Source organism: Cebus imitator, unplaced genomic scaffold (genome assembly GCF_001604975.1).
Source record: "Cebus imitator isolate Cc_AM_T3 unplaced genomic scaffold, Cebus_imitator-1.0 Scaffold119, whole genome shotgun sequence".
NCBI lineage: Eukaryota > Metazoa > Chordata > Mammalia > Primates > Cebidae > Cebus > Cebus imitator.
This window is the reverse complement of record NW_016107434.1, coordinates 857,963-872,804: the sequence shown is the minus strand read 5'-3', so window position 1 is coordinate 872,804 and position 14,842 is coordinate 857,963. Positions and strand designations below refer to the sequence as shown.

At 38.7% G+C, this 14,842-nt stretch overlaps 1 protein-coding gene and 1 long non-coding RNA gene across 5 annotated transcripts in view; both read left to right on the top strand.

The window, feature by feature from the left end:
* Positions 1–13,430, top strand: part of LOC108311878 — a 21,370-nt gene extending 7,940 nt beyond the window's left edge. The window contains exons 2-3 of the long non-coding RNA XR_001828392.2: positions 1,769–1,770; positions 9,726–13,430. This is a non-coding gene — a long non-coding RNA (uncharacterized LOC108311878). The remainder of the gene's footprint in view (positions 1–1,768; positions 1,771–9,725) is intronic.
* CDIN1 (CDAN1 interacting nuclease 1) overlaps positions 1–14,842 on the top strand; it is a 275,096-nt gene that overhangs the window by 158,636 nt on the left and 101,618 nt on the right. The gene's annotated exons all lie outside the window — the stretch shown is intronic.

Here is a 14,842-nt window from a genome sequence, read left to right as displayed (position 1 = left end):
TTTTTAGACGGAGTCTTGCTCTGTCACCCAGGCTGGAGTGCAGTGGTGAGATCTCGGCTCACTGCAACCTCTGCGTCCCGGGTTCAAGTGATTCTCCTGCCTCAGTCCCATGAGTAGCTGGGACTACAGGCGCCCACCTCCACTCCTGGCTAATTTTTGTATTTTTAGTAGCAACAGGGTTTCGTTGTCTCTACTGGCCAGGCTGGTTCAAACTCCTGGCCTTAAGCAATCCACCCACCCCGGCCTCACAAAGTGCCGAGATTACAGGTGTGAGCCACCACGCCCAGCTGATCATATTTTTGTTTAGAAAGACTGTATGAGCAGCAATATGGGGAATAGATTGGAAAGAAAAGTCATGGAGAGTCAAATTCACTTAAGAAATAAGCAGAAGATAATCATACCAAGGTCATAGAGCAGGGTGCTTAGCCTAAACATAGTTAGTACTAAAACACACAAAGATATTCCACGTTCTGCAACGTCTCTTTTTCAGTAGCAAGTCCCAACAGTGCAATGTCCTCTTTTAATCTAACCAAATGCAACAACCAGAACTAATCCTAGCATCAGTGGATGCAGTGGTCCAGGGTCTCAGCCACTTCTGATGCTTGAAACCCAGGTATGGAGTCAGCATTATATGTACTCCAAGGTGTTCCAAGATGTAAAGAGAAACCATGAGGCAGGCCAGGCACAGTGGCTCAAACCTGTAATTCCACTACTTTGGGAGGCTGAGGAAAGAGGGATGCTTGAGACCAGGATTTTGAGACCAGCCAGGGCAACAAGTGAGACCCCATCTCTCCAAATAACAATATTAATTAACTGAGCATGGTGGTATGTGCCTGTGATCCTAGTTATTTGGGAGGCTGAGGTGGGAGGATCGCTTGAGCCCTGGAGATCAAGGCTGCAGTAAACAGTGATCATGCCACTGCACTCCAGCCTGGGCAACAGAGGGAGATCCTGTCTCAAAAAAAACAAAATTTAAAAAAAAAAAATGAGGCTCTATATAAACCCATTAACTTGGGCATTTTATTCTTCATTCTAAAGACATTTTTTGCATTTTTTCTTTCATAAAAAGTCTCTGAAAATTTTGGTTTTCCATTTCCTTGAAATTTACTAGGCCTTCATGAAATCCATCACTAGATTGTTGACTTTGCAGACTTTTTTTTCTTTCCTCCATTTGATGGGAAAATTAGTCTTTGTCACTGTAATCTGATATTGTATGGAGGAATTCTGCAATGAGGGGACATAGCAAAAAAGGGCCACTTTCCTTGTAGGCTCTTCAGAGCAACATCTGTTTCAGTGGAGACAGGAACAGACTCCTGAGTGCTTCCCCCAAGCCCTCTAGTCCATACCCACAGCCCTGCTGGTTATCTAGGTTTCTCCATGGGGGAGCAAATGTCAACCAGCCACATTAGCATCTTTTCTATGTGTGTTAAGAAGGCAGAGGATTATTGGGTGTGAATATTTATCTAGCTGCCTCCTGGGATCTAGGTCTCCCTCAGGGTGGTCTGATTGCCCTGTCCAGTGTACCAAATTAACACAAACTCCTTGAGGGCAAGGGTAATATCTTCACTCATTAAGTAGGTACATATTGAACACCTACTATGTTCACCATTCTGGGAATCAGGAATGCAGAAATGAACAAGACAGATGTGGGCCCTATCCTTAGGGATCTTATACTGTGATGAGCAAGACAGAAAATAAACAAGTAAATGAATGAATACATTTTTTTTCAAATGATGATAAAGTGATCAGGGAAGGTTTTTCCAACCAGCTGTGATAAAATAAATCTCAATAAATGTTTGAGTTGAATCTCATTTCACCAAATCCCTCTGTACATCAAACTCAGATAATAATTTTGAAAATGGCATTCAACTGTATGCTGTTTTGTGTATAGCTCTAATTAGCCCATATGTAATTTATGACGTTGGATATTTTGGCTCTACAACATCTCTGTGGCATGAAGTTTTTCTGATATATGACCATTGACCTGAATGCTGCCATATCTAGCTTTCTACATCCCAGGAGCAGCTGAGTACCTGTAATATCATTATTTGCAACCACTTTTGTGTATATCCATAAGCCAGTAAGCAGAAAGGGTGAATAAGTGGTGATGTTCTTATTGTCTGTCTACTTCCAAGTATAGGTATGAGCAGATTATGATAAATGGATCTTAATGGAAACCCAGCCAGGGTTATACATACAGTTTAAACATCAGAGGTTTCTGATAGATTATAATAAAACTAAAGGGAAGAAAATGCAGTTTACCAAGCATTTGTAAAGCTGTGATTCATTTTTGCATTAAAATATTTATATTAAGTTAAACATTTCATTTGTTATCAGCCCAGGACCCTATAAAAGATAAGTAAATTTGTCATTGTTTTCCATTAAATTTACACTCTGTGAGAAGTACTAAACCTTTAAAGACATGATGCTGGCCAGAATGAACTTATTTATATATATATATATATATATATATATATATATATATATATATATATATATTTTAATTTATTTGACCATTTGTTTAACTTTGGTATATATTACATTCTGAATAATCTAATTCTGGCCTCCTTGTCATATTAAACAACTACTACTTTCCAAAAATATGCATGGATCACTTTAGAGAGCTCTAAATAACAAGTCTGTTGAACTTTCAAAACAACTGTTAATCTGGTTTTCTTCCTCATCTATATTATTCTATTATTGATAGTGATTGTATGTATCTATCAATATGTATGAATGTATTGTTTTTCGATACTCTTAGGATGTAAGCATAGAATTGATTCATATCAGTTAAACTAACTCATTTAAGAATATTATTTATGAGGCCAGGAGCAGTGGCTCACACCGGTAATCCCAGCACTTTGGGAGGCCAAGCCTGGTGGATCACCTGAGGTCAGGAGTTCAAAACCAGCCTGGCCAACATGGTGAAACCCTGCCTCTACTAAAAATACAAAACTTAGCTGGGCGTGGGGGTAGATGCCTATAATCCCAGCTACTCGGGAGGCTGAGGCAGGAGAATTGCTTAAACCCAGAGGCGGAGACTGCAGTGAGCCAAGATCATGCCATTGCACTGCAGCCTGGGTGATGGAGCGAGACTCTGTCTCCAAAAACAAAAAAGAAAGAATATTACTTACGAAAAATCTTTCAAATCATAGGACACAGAAGTATATACAAAAAACACTTTTTAGTACAATTAGAGCATAAGGAACAGGCTCCAGGTAAAGAAAAGCCTAGTGTGACACCACAGACTTCAGTGTCTCTGGGGCAGTGCTGATGGTTTTGTTGAGCAAATTGCTGACTTAATTATATTTAGCAATATTATTAGGCTACCATGTAGAAGACCAAATATAGGTGTTTGGTTTGTGGGATTCTCTCTTTGTTTTTGCAAATGTCTTTTGTCTGTATTGGGAAGTGGAAATAGTAGAGAGACTGGGGAAAGGAGGCCAAGTGGGAAGTTATTGCTGAAATACAAGTGCAAAATAGAGAAGGAACAAAAATACGTACATGGAAATGCAGAAAACATATAAGGGATATAAAGACAGGTGTTGTCCTCTTCTGTTAAATTTAGGTTGGAAAGAACGGTATTTACGATAGGAGTAGTTAGATTCCTGATATTCAGTACCATTTAAATCATTAGCATTGCTTACTATTCAACTTATTTGCACCAGGACTTGAACTGAGTGCTTCTGAGTTCTGGTGTGCTATGTTCTTTAATGCTTCATGTTATTTAAAAACAAAAATAAAACAAAATTATCCGTTATCTACATATCATACATGTATATGCATATTATATATAAATATATGTTTACATATACACACTTCTACTTCATGAATAAAAGAAACAAGGTATCACTAAAAGTGGGAAACATGTTCCCCACCCCCCGCCCCCAGCATGTGTGTGTGTGTGTGTGACAGGGTCTCATTCTGTTGCTCAGAACCATGGCTCACTGCAGCATTGGCGTTCCCCTCTTCCAGGCTCAAGTGACCCTCCCACCTCAGCCTCCCAAGTAGCTGGGACTACAGGTCCATGCCACCATGCCCAGCTAATTTTTCTATTTTTTGTAGAGATGGGTCTCACAAAGCTGCTCAGGCTGGTCTGGAATCCCTGGGTTGGGCGATTCTTCTGCCTCAATTTCCCAAAGTGCTAGAATTACAAGGGTGAAAAAACACTTTCTAGCAGGAATCTTTATGAAATATGTTTTAGGAATAGTTGGCGGGGGGGGGGATTGGGGAGGGATAACATTAAGAGAAATACATGATGTAGATGATGGGGGGTGGTGGGCGGGGATGGTTGAAGCAAACCACCATGATATGTGTATACCTATGCAACAATTCTGCATGATCTGCACATGTAACCCAGAACTTAAAGTATAATAAAAAACAAACAAACAGAAGCAGATAACCAGTTTTAGGAAAAAACAAAACAAAAAACATTTTCAAATTGTTGGAAATTTCTTAGCAGTTAGTGAATTTAAACAAAAAAAAAGTTTCAGCCAGCATGTGTTTCTTCATCTTAAACATGAGTGGCAAAGTATGAAAAATGTTTGTTATATTACCTCTTTTTTTACCTTTTTTATTTTGGTGAGATGGAGTTTCACTCTTGTTACCTAGGCTGGAGTGCAATGGCGCGATCTCGGCTCACTGCCACCTCCACCTCCTGGGTTCAAGCAATTTTCCTGCCTCAGCCTCCCGAGTAGCTGGGACTACAGGCGTGCGCCACCATGCCCAGCTAATTTTTGTATTTTTAGTAGAGATGGGATTTCACCATGTTGACCAGAATGGTCTTGATCTCTTGACCTTGTGATCCACTTGCCTCCCAAAGTGCTGGGATCACAGGCGTGAGCCACTGTGCCCAGCCTGTTATATTATCTCTCTAATTAAAAGTTGATAGTTCCCATAACACTTGTAACAAAAACTCTGGGTGACAAAATAATTTTCCTTCAGGACATTCCTGAGTAGATTTATTTGTAAAGCATTTATGTGCCGTTACAAGGGCTCCCATGTTGCACAGCTTCAGTTGGCCTAGAGTTTTCATTTATTCCATGCCCTTTCTCACAAGTGAACTTTTCTCAAAGTTGTGTTTCCCCTTTTAACTTTCACTCATAAAGATAGGGGTCTCTATTTCCTTGAAAAGCTTTATGAGCTCGTTTATCAGAATTAATTAGAGATTTTCTTTAAAAAACCACAGACTTAAAGTCTTTTTAGAGCTAGCCAAGATCTCTCATAGATATAATCTAATTTCATGAGTGAGGAAACTGAGCCCAGGGAGATGTAAGTCACTCAGTGTTGAACACTAATCAGTGGGTTGGGTAAAATCTTTAATGGCAGAAATGAATTGAGTTAACATGGTAGGAATTGTTTCAATTTCACAAGTACTTAGTTTTATGTAACTGCCATCTACTACTTTGACATAGAGAACTCTTTGAATACCAAAACATTTTTCTGGATAATTCATGACAGCCAATAATATTATCAGACCCCAAGCCAACCACATGCTGACCTAATACAAGACCTGAGAATTTTTCACACTGAGTCTTATTCGCGTGCTGCTACATAACACTACACTGTGCATAAAATCAGCTAATGAGGATTTAAAAAACTTAACCAGGAAGGGGAAAAGACTAGAAGTTATTTAATCATTCATTACAACCCAAGAAGGATTGTAGCTGAGTAGAAAGGGCACAGGTTTAGGTGAGTGGCAGTAGGAAATAATTTTGGTTCTCGTTTGATCTCTTACTATATGACCTGGGGTAAATCTCTCAATTTCTCTTCTTTTTTTTCTTTTACTCATCTGTAAAATGGGCACAATTTGAATCCTTATAAGGATTAAGTGAGCTTAGATCTACATAGTGCCTAGCACACAGTACATATTTGATAACAGGTAGCTAGAAGTACCTGATGGAGAATATCTGTAAGTAAACCAGTGCCTGCCAAATTGAGGGACTAGCTATGTGATAAGATCTTTTTCAGTCATTGCTGGGTCTTAGTTTGTGACTTTGTTATGATTCTCTGCTGTGGCATAGATGCCATGGCCAGATATCTCACTTTTCAATGTGACACTGCTAAGAGTCCAAGCACTTCTGCAGGACAGAAACTGGGGTCTCCTTGCCCGACAAAGTTTGCCTCCAGCAGTGGCCTTTTTACTTTCCTTTTTCTTTTCTCTCTCACAACAGCTGCTTCTCTGTTTTTGGAACCACACAGTGATTTCGGGTTAGTAATTTCACTTCCTAAGATCTTAGATACTTGAGAAGTTAGCAGATTTTTTTTTTTTTCCATTTTAGATTTAAGTACCAAAAAAGTAAAAACAAAACAAAAACAAAAAAGCGAGCAGCCATCAGCTGGGGGATACATTCATCTCTTGGGATTATTTCAAAGCAAAAGGGCATTTACTAGATCCATGTGACTTCTGATTTGAGGATCAGTTTTTCAAAAACATCACCAACCACAGACTTGTAAAGTTTGTAGAAACTGCCAACAGACCCAAAATGCTAAAGGTTGTAATCTCTTGAAAGGAGTTGCTTGATTTTCCTGTTGCCCCTCCTATCAACTTTAACCTCCAACCTTCTCCAGCATGTATCACGACAAATAAAACTGCTGAGGTTTGACAAGAGGATATAAAGTCAGTAGGCCATCGCACAGAGACGGCCACGTGACTTTCTTCAACCTGAAATGAATGCTCTTTAAGTTGGGCTTTTCAATAGGAAGTCATAAACACTCACTCGTATCGCTTTAAGTTTTAATAATTACTGTTCAAAAAAACCCCCAGAAATATACATATTGAATGATGTTTGACAACTGGAATTTAGTGGTTTTGTTATCGGTTGTCTTAGACCATTAACTTGGATTTCTGTTCTTAATTTTAATGTATACGATTTCAAGCAAGCAGCATGTGATACTGATATAAACATGGCATTTGTATACAGCATTACAAATGAATTTTTAGCTTGTGATTAAGACAAACCAGATGATCTAAAGCAAACAATGTGTTTGTATTGCTCTGCAGACTTAAAAATAACGCCCTGCCCTGGATTCACCTGCAGTGCCTTTTGTCCTGTAGAGAACTGGGGACATGTGGCTCCTGTAGCATTTAAGCTCGTCAAGGTTTCTGAAGCTTCATTATTTTTATAGATTTCTCAAATAATTCCACTGTCTGTGGAAATTATTCATCCTACACTAGATAAATGCTGTGTTGTGAAGTCTGTGGCACGATTCGGTCTGAACTCAGCTGGCTCTCTTACTGGGTCTGTTCTGAACATTAGGAATGGGATGCCATCACATCAATAACTGAACAGTGCTTCTTGTTTCAAAAAGCAAAGCCAAAAAAGTACATCTGTGTTTATGTCCAGCTTAGTAGCTCCCAAACAACCATAGAGAGGTGGCCTACCTGTCCAAGTGTTCTTCTTTCCCTTTGATTTTCTCCCATCTATGTTATTTTCACCAGGCCACTGAGTGAAGGGAGGACACATGATATAAAGGAGTAGTGAGTCTGAGAAGTTAAGGGCATTGGTGCTGGAGATGGGGGACAGGGCACCAGTTAGGTCGCCCTGACCTTTTGGCCACCTCAGCAAAATCCTGCCTTTTAGCAGAGCCAAGATACCTTCTGCAAATGCATTGTGTTGCCATAATGAAAGTGCCTCTGTATAAAACTCCAGGCCCAGTCATCTGAGCACTCCACTTCTTCCTGAGCAGCATCTAGAGCCTTGAAAAGATGTGTTGGTTTGCAGTGGTGGTGTGGTGGGGGCACAGGAGAGGGAAAGAAGAAATAAACCCAAACCAAAAAACCTGTGTGGGTATGACTGACATCTTAGAATTCTTTATATGTTCCTTATGGCAAAAAACTGTTGAGACCATTAGGAACCTCCCTCATTCGTCCCATGAAACCGAGCAATTTTATTCTATAAATCCAAATGGTAATTATTAACAACAGCTGGAGTAATCCATTGCATTTATACAGCACTTCCACATTCATTATTTTGTTCAAGCCGAACCACTCCTCTAGGAAACTGAAAGCATTTTAATAGATAGGAAAGCAAAGGCTCAGAAAGATAAAGTGACTTCTCCAAGATTAATTCATTAGTGTCAGCGCCAGGATTTCAGCATTTGCTGTGTTCCAGGCATCCAAGGATGGGTTTGCTTCCTTCCCTCAAGGTGCTCACAGTCTGTGGTGTGTGGGTTGGAGGGTGCGGTGTTAGCTCAATGCTTAAAGTACAATGGGAGGGAGCACGGAGGCAGTGGCTTGGCCTCCGTCTGTGGAAAGAGGCCTGTTTTGATCCAGCTGTCCTCATTCTAAGTAAGGACAGTTTTAAGAATATTAGCTGTTGGGCCAGCTAGTATGATATGAAAGATATCGCCCCATTTTAGCTCACTGAATTGCCAGTTCCAAAACTTTTAAAGACATGGCTATACTATAACTGTAAAACAGGCCAGCCTTACAACACAACTGATGAAAAGGGAGATGAAGACCTACAAAACTCATTAGGAAAAGCCTGGGGATCAGCAGGTAGAGGTGTGGGCTAGTTGGGTGGACAACTCAAAGGTAAAAAAGCAAACCAACAAAATTACAGGTACGACAAGCAAAAGCATCTTTTTGCTAATATGAAATGCCAAAACCTTCCCTTTTTTTTTTTATATTTTTGTCCTGTAACATTAAAATTAATTAACTACCCTCTAACATTTAGATGGGACTGAATAAGGGAAACCCAGTCTGACTAATTTAGGTATTTTAAATTTTAGATCAATATCCACAAAATGAATATTTTTACGATTTAACCAAGTGTTCTTTATATTTACATTTATCAAGAACTTCATTCCTTCTATTTTTATTGATGAAAGCATATATATATATGCTTATATATATATATATACACACACATATATATACATATGTGTGTGTGTGTGTGTGTGTGTGTGTGTGTATGTGTATATATATGGCATTAATAGAGTTAAAATGGGCAGACGTGGTTGAGATGAGATGAGATTCGTCTCTTAATCCCATTTTAATTCCTGGGTATTCATGAAAACAGTGTTGCCTAAGTGGAGGGTTCTAGAGTTAATTTGAGAGCTGGGTGCCGTGGCTCACGCCTGTAATCCCAGCACTTTAGGAGGCCAAGGCGTGTGGATCGCTTGAGGCCAAGAGCTTAAGACCAGCCTGGGCAACATGCCAAGACCCCATCTCTACTAAAAATAAAAAATAAAAATATTGCTATTTGCAACCATTGTGGAAGACAGTACAGTGTGGCAATTCCTTAGAGATCTAGAAGTAGAAATACCATTTGACCCAGCAAATGGTATTTACTTATTACTGGGTTTTTACTAAAGGAACATTAATTATTCTGTTATAAAGATACATGCATGCATATGTTCATTGCAGCACTATCACAATAGCAAAGACATGGAATCAACCCAAATGCCCATCAGTGATACAATGGATAAAGAAAATGTGGTATATATATGCCATGGACTACTATGCACCCATAAAAAGGAATGAGATCATGTCCTTTGCAGGGTCATGGATGGATCTGGAGGCCGTTAGCAAACTAATGCAGGAGCAGAAAACCAAACACTGCATGTTGTCACTTATAAGTGGGAGGTGAGCAATGAAAACACATAGACCAATGGTGGGGGAACAATACACACTGGGGCCTGTCAGGGGTGCAGGGAAGGGAGAGCATCAGGAAGAATAGCTAATGGATACTGGGCTTAATACTTAGGTGATGGGTCAATAGGTGCAGCAAACCACCATGGCACAGGTTTACCTGTGTAACAAACTTGCACATCTTCTGCATGTATCCTAGAACTCAAACGTTGATGAAAAAAAAGATTTACCTTCATTTAAAAAGCTTAGATTCTGTTACCTATAAATATAGGTCACTGAACTTTTATTTATGCTGCATAACTATCCTGGTTCTGCTAAAGGTATATTAAATATAATGTTTATTTGATGATTCAAAATGTACCTCAAGTTTATGATTCTAGAGCTTGGTATATCAGAAGATGAAGTAGATGAGGCTGCATCTGTCTGCGTTGGCTCTCAGATGTTTGGTCTGTTGACTTTCTCTGCCCGATGACAAGAACGCTATCTGTTTTGAAGTGACTTTTAATTTGTTGAATATTGGTGGTGAGTGGAAAATGAATGTAAATGAAATATCATATTGCTGGAGCAGGTAGAATGGATGTGAATGAAAGCTTCCTGTTTTATGGGCTGCTGAGAGGTGATAGCTCTTAAAAAGCAGTCTGCTAAGTGATCCCAAGCTAATGCAAATTAACAGTTGTTTTCTTTCAGAGCTGTGACAGAATAAACATTTACCATTTGTTTTATTTCTACTCATCTCTTAAAACAGTTGCTACAGGTCTTAATAGTAAGACTCGAAACATATAATGTATTAGCCTTGGCACATCAAAATATTGTTCATCTTCCAAACTTGAGATATTCCAGTTTGGCTTCTCATTGAGTTTATAATGTTCTGAGGGTATGTGTCTAAAAACGCATCTTACTAATCTCCTGGAATTGATTTTTTTTTAAAAAGTCCCTGTAACTTGTCACTATTCCCAGCTTAAACATGGTCTGTCAGTTGTGAGATCGATGGGCATTGTGGTACATTTCAATCTTAGGAGGGACCTGAATAAGAAATTTAAACCATTAAATAGTATTTTGGAAGGGAGACGTATGATATTTGTGCAAACTAATAATGAGGTTAAAAATGGAATTTCAGCCTTAGCTTTTTTGTATATGCCTTTCACGTGATTCAATGTGATCACCCTTTCTCATAGCACCACGGTGGCAACTGTGAGGGGTAAAGAATCTCAGCAATTGCACAACAGTATCAAATACATTCATTTTAGGAACTCTCCTAAAGGTTTATTCCAATCGTTAACATTCCTGGAGCTGGCGTTGTCTGCCAAGTGCTCAGCGCTAGTTCACAGGCAGCAAATTTAGCATGACAAAGTTGCTCCCATTTTGCAAATGGGAAACCTGGAGCCCCAAATGGAGCCTCTCACAGTAAACTGCAGAATGGAGATGAGATCCTAGAGATACAGTATAAGGGATTATCTGGGATCATGTAGATGGTTTGCAGTTGCCTTTGTATGGCTACCGGGTTAGATCATTCTTGGCAAGTTTGGTGAATTAGTATCCTATTCCTGAGTCCCATTTCAATACCTAGCTTGGAACTCTTCCACTCCCTGAAAACTTCCATTGAAATTTTTATCAATGGTATTTGCATAGACAAAATGGAATCAAACTATTGACATGTACTTTTCATATATATAAAAAAAAAAGCAAATTTATGTGAATGGTTTGTCAGTGGAGATAATTTAGCCAAAGGCACCTGTCTTCTCTAAGGACCCTGCCTGAAAAGACTTTTAGGGGGAGCTTGGTGAATTTTTTTGTCTTTAAAATAAAGCTGTTTTTGAGGTATGAGAGAAGCTTGGTTTTTGAAATGGCACAATGAATAACAAAAGCCCCTTTTCACCCCCCAAAAAAAGGACTAAAAAGAACATTTGTGAGACTCTTAGGGAAGAATTGTGCTGTTAACATAAAAGTCTAGATACAAGGAAAGGGAAAATGGGAAGAAAAGGAGGAGCAGGTAATACTGGGGAAATGCTGGACCCTGACAGCAACTTGTTTTACAAAGATGATTACACTCAAACTTGGATTCAAAATGTAAGAAAGCATGTTTACAGTGAATAAAACAGCTAGAAGATAAAACTTAGCAGAATAGCCTGTTGTTGAGTACAGACTTATGCCTGAGTATGCATGTGTTTCTCTCTCGGTTCTTTCCTCTTCTCCCACACTGGCCCTATAAGTATATTCTGGCAGACAAGTGGCCAGTAACCAGTCTTCATAATGGAGGTCAGGTGATTTGTATTTTTGGATTTTTGGAATCGACAGGGCTTATAATTGATTTGAAGATGGAAAGTACACTATTTCACCACCGCCTGTCATTTAGTGGATGTGGTTCTTGAGTATGTCCAGAATTATATTGTTGTTAATGTGTCTTGAGCCCTGACCTAAACTGTAGATGAGAAGGCTCTTTAAATATTAAAATGCAGAACAAACAGAATTGCTTATGCAGTAGGAAAGTGCACGGTATTCAAAAGTCAGACCTCCATCTTTTTATGGGGCAGCTATTGTGAATGCTACATTTCTGTCCAAAATATAACTCTTTTGAAAACTCCCTCTTTAACAAAAATACCAAGTTGATGGCCTCTCTTTAAAAAAAAAAAAAAAGGAAAGTAACAGAATATAACTTCAGAATTATCAAATATGTTTATCCCCCTTACATGTCAAAGTTTAAGTGCTATGTTTTACATACACAGTCATCATGATATTTGAAAAGGCTGTAAAGAAAAACAATTGTATAATTGTTTCTAAAGAACATAGAAGCAAGGATCAAAAGGCTTTTAGAAACTAGAGAACAGTATTAACAATTATGGTACCTGAAGTCAAGCTGCAAAATTCTGTCCTAATTATTGGTGATGATTAATTTAGCATAAAGTTACACGCCTTGAAAGAATTTCGGAATTATTTTTCTTTGATTTTTCTACCAAAAAAAGGCCCACCCCATCATTTTCTATTTTAGCAGTTTCCACAACTTAAACATTAAATTCTTATTGTTTGATTTCTGTTATATTAGTAGTGTGTGTTTTGCAATTCTAATCTTCACGTTTTTCTTTCTTTATCACTGAAGTAGGCCTTTTGAAGCTGGGAAATTTTTCATAGCAATATTGACAGTGTTCACATTTGCATGATGACAGCCAAGGAATGGAGCAGTAATTTTTGAAATTGCAGAAGTATTTAGAACACTGATAAAAGCTGAAATATATTTTTGATGGATTGAAGTTAAGCATACATGATTTTTCCTGCTGTCAAAAGGCTCTGAATTTAGTGAATATTTGCCTGCTGTGAGAATGCAAGATTAACATCACAACCATCACCCGGGCACCCAAACCCTGCAATTTAATAGCTTTTTAGGTTCTTTCCTTTTTCTAAACAGCAATTAATCTCATTTTAGTACAATTTTCTCGTTTCTGAAGTCGCTCATTGAATCGCTGTTTTGTTCATATTTGGCTTCAGCTCCTCTGCATAGTCATTAAAGTCCCAATTAATGTCACCTTTAGCTGAAGAGTACTCATTTTTATTGAGAAAATGACAGTTGCTGCCATGAGTAGTGCAGTGTAATATACATTAATTGCCCTGTAACACTGGTAATTACGAGTTTTTCAAGCCTCTCAGTAAACTGTCATGCCTAGACAAGACTGTGCTAAAATAGATTACTCATTAGGGAGACCTGTCCTATTTTCTGGTGGGTTCTTAGTGTTGGTTTAAAAAAAAAAAAAAAAATCTTGAGCTTGAACAAATAGTTGCCAAGAGCAATTTCCTACAACAATATCCTCATGTTGGGTTTTTCAGCCATCACTTAAGATTGCGGTCAGCAAACAGACAGGGTGCAGTGGACGCTACAGATGTTGAATCTTGAGCCTTTATTTATGTGGATCACAAGAGCGAACTTAAGGGCGCTTCATTCAGGGTTGCATATAGAGTGTAACTGAAGAGTGCTCCTAGAGGGTGTTGTGTTAAAACAGGTTCATTCCCTGGTATTTTGAGAATATCGGAGAAAACCAGTGTGCCACACTTACCGGGTCTTAATCACCTCTGTGTTGAGTCCATCAAGGAGAAGCGTTGATGCCTTTATTAAACAAATTCCTATGAGTACTGGAGTAGATAAATAAGTTTGACACTGAACTTGACAAGCTTTATTTATATGGTTTTAAGATACAGTTTTTTTAAAGGGAGGGGGGAACCCTTAGTTGAAGAAAACTGTAATCATCTTAAATGTGAAATTACCAGCCCACAATCTTGTTTTAAAATATGTGGTTGCTGACTGGCACATTTGGCAGTAGGTTTTCTCTTTTTGTTTTTGTTTTTGTTTTTTCCAAATCATGTTTCTAATTTCAGTGTGGAGATCATTTTTTGACTCCCTGTTTCTCTCACATTTCATACGTTGGTGTTTTAACACAAAATAGTGAACCTTAAAGCCCGTAGTTGCTTAGAACTGACAAAAAGAAAACCTTTGTTGTATCCTTGCCTAAAGCAGGTGTTATAACAATCTGCTCTCTCTGTCTCTCTTTAAATGAATTTTGTCACAGCCTTTCAAATTTCCTTGTGGTGATGAGCTAATGAAAGTAGAAGGTACAATTTGTGCTGACCAGGTAGCAAGTGCCAGCTCACAGCTGAGGATAGTTTAAAAAAAATAAATAAAATATAGCATCATATCACTGATTTACCCATTACACAGCATTAATAGTGAGAGACCTTGGTGTGTTTATCTGTTTGTATTGGTGTGCATTTATCGAATTGTTTATGACAAGACTAATTGGGGTAATTGTAGACACTGAAATTACCTGTCAGCTATATGTAACCACACTCCCTTTCTTTCTGACAAATGATGACAACTGAGGGACCCCGTAGCATTACTCATGATGGCTTTTCGAGTGGTAATAAGGACAATAGGGGCCCTGGCTAATTTGACATGGACAGCCTTCACAACAAGAAGCCAGCTAAATGACTTGTCAGGAGGGGAGAGAAGTCAGAAAAGTAATGGAGTCCCCCATGGCGCTCTGACAGGGAGATGAGGCAATTTCAACGGAAAGTGAAAAGGCTTCAGTTTGTCAAGTATTTAGAACAATCAGAGAACAGCTAGAGGCTGGAACCTGACAATAAATTTGTGAACCATGGTAGCAGTTTCATATAGGTCAGTTACTTCATAATGGCTGTGCCGTACTCAGAGGATCCTGTTCTCAACACATACTTCACATCTACCAACCATAGCTTTGTCACCTT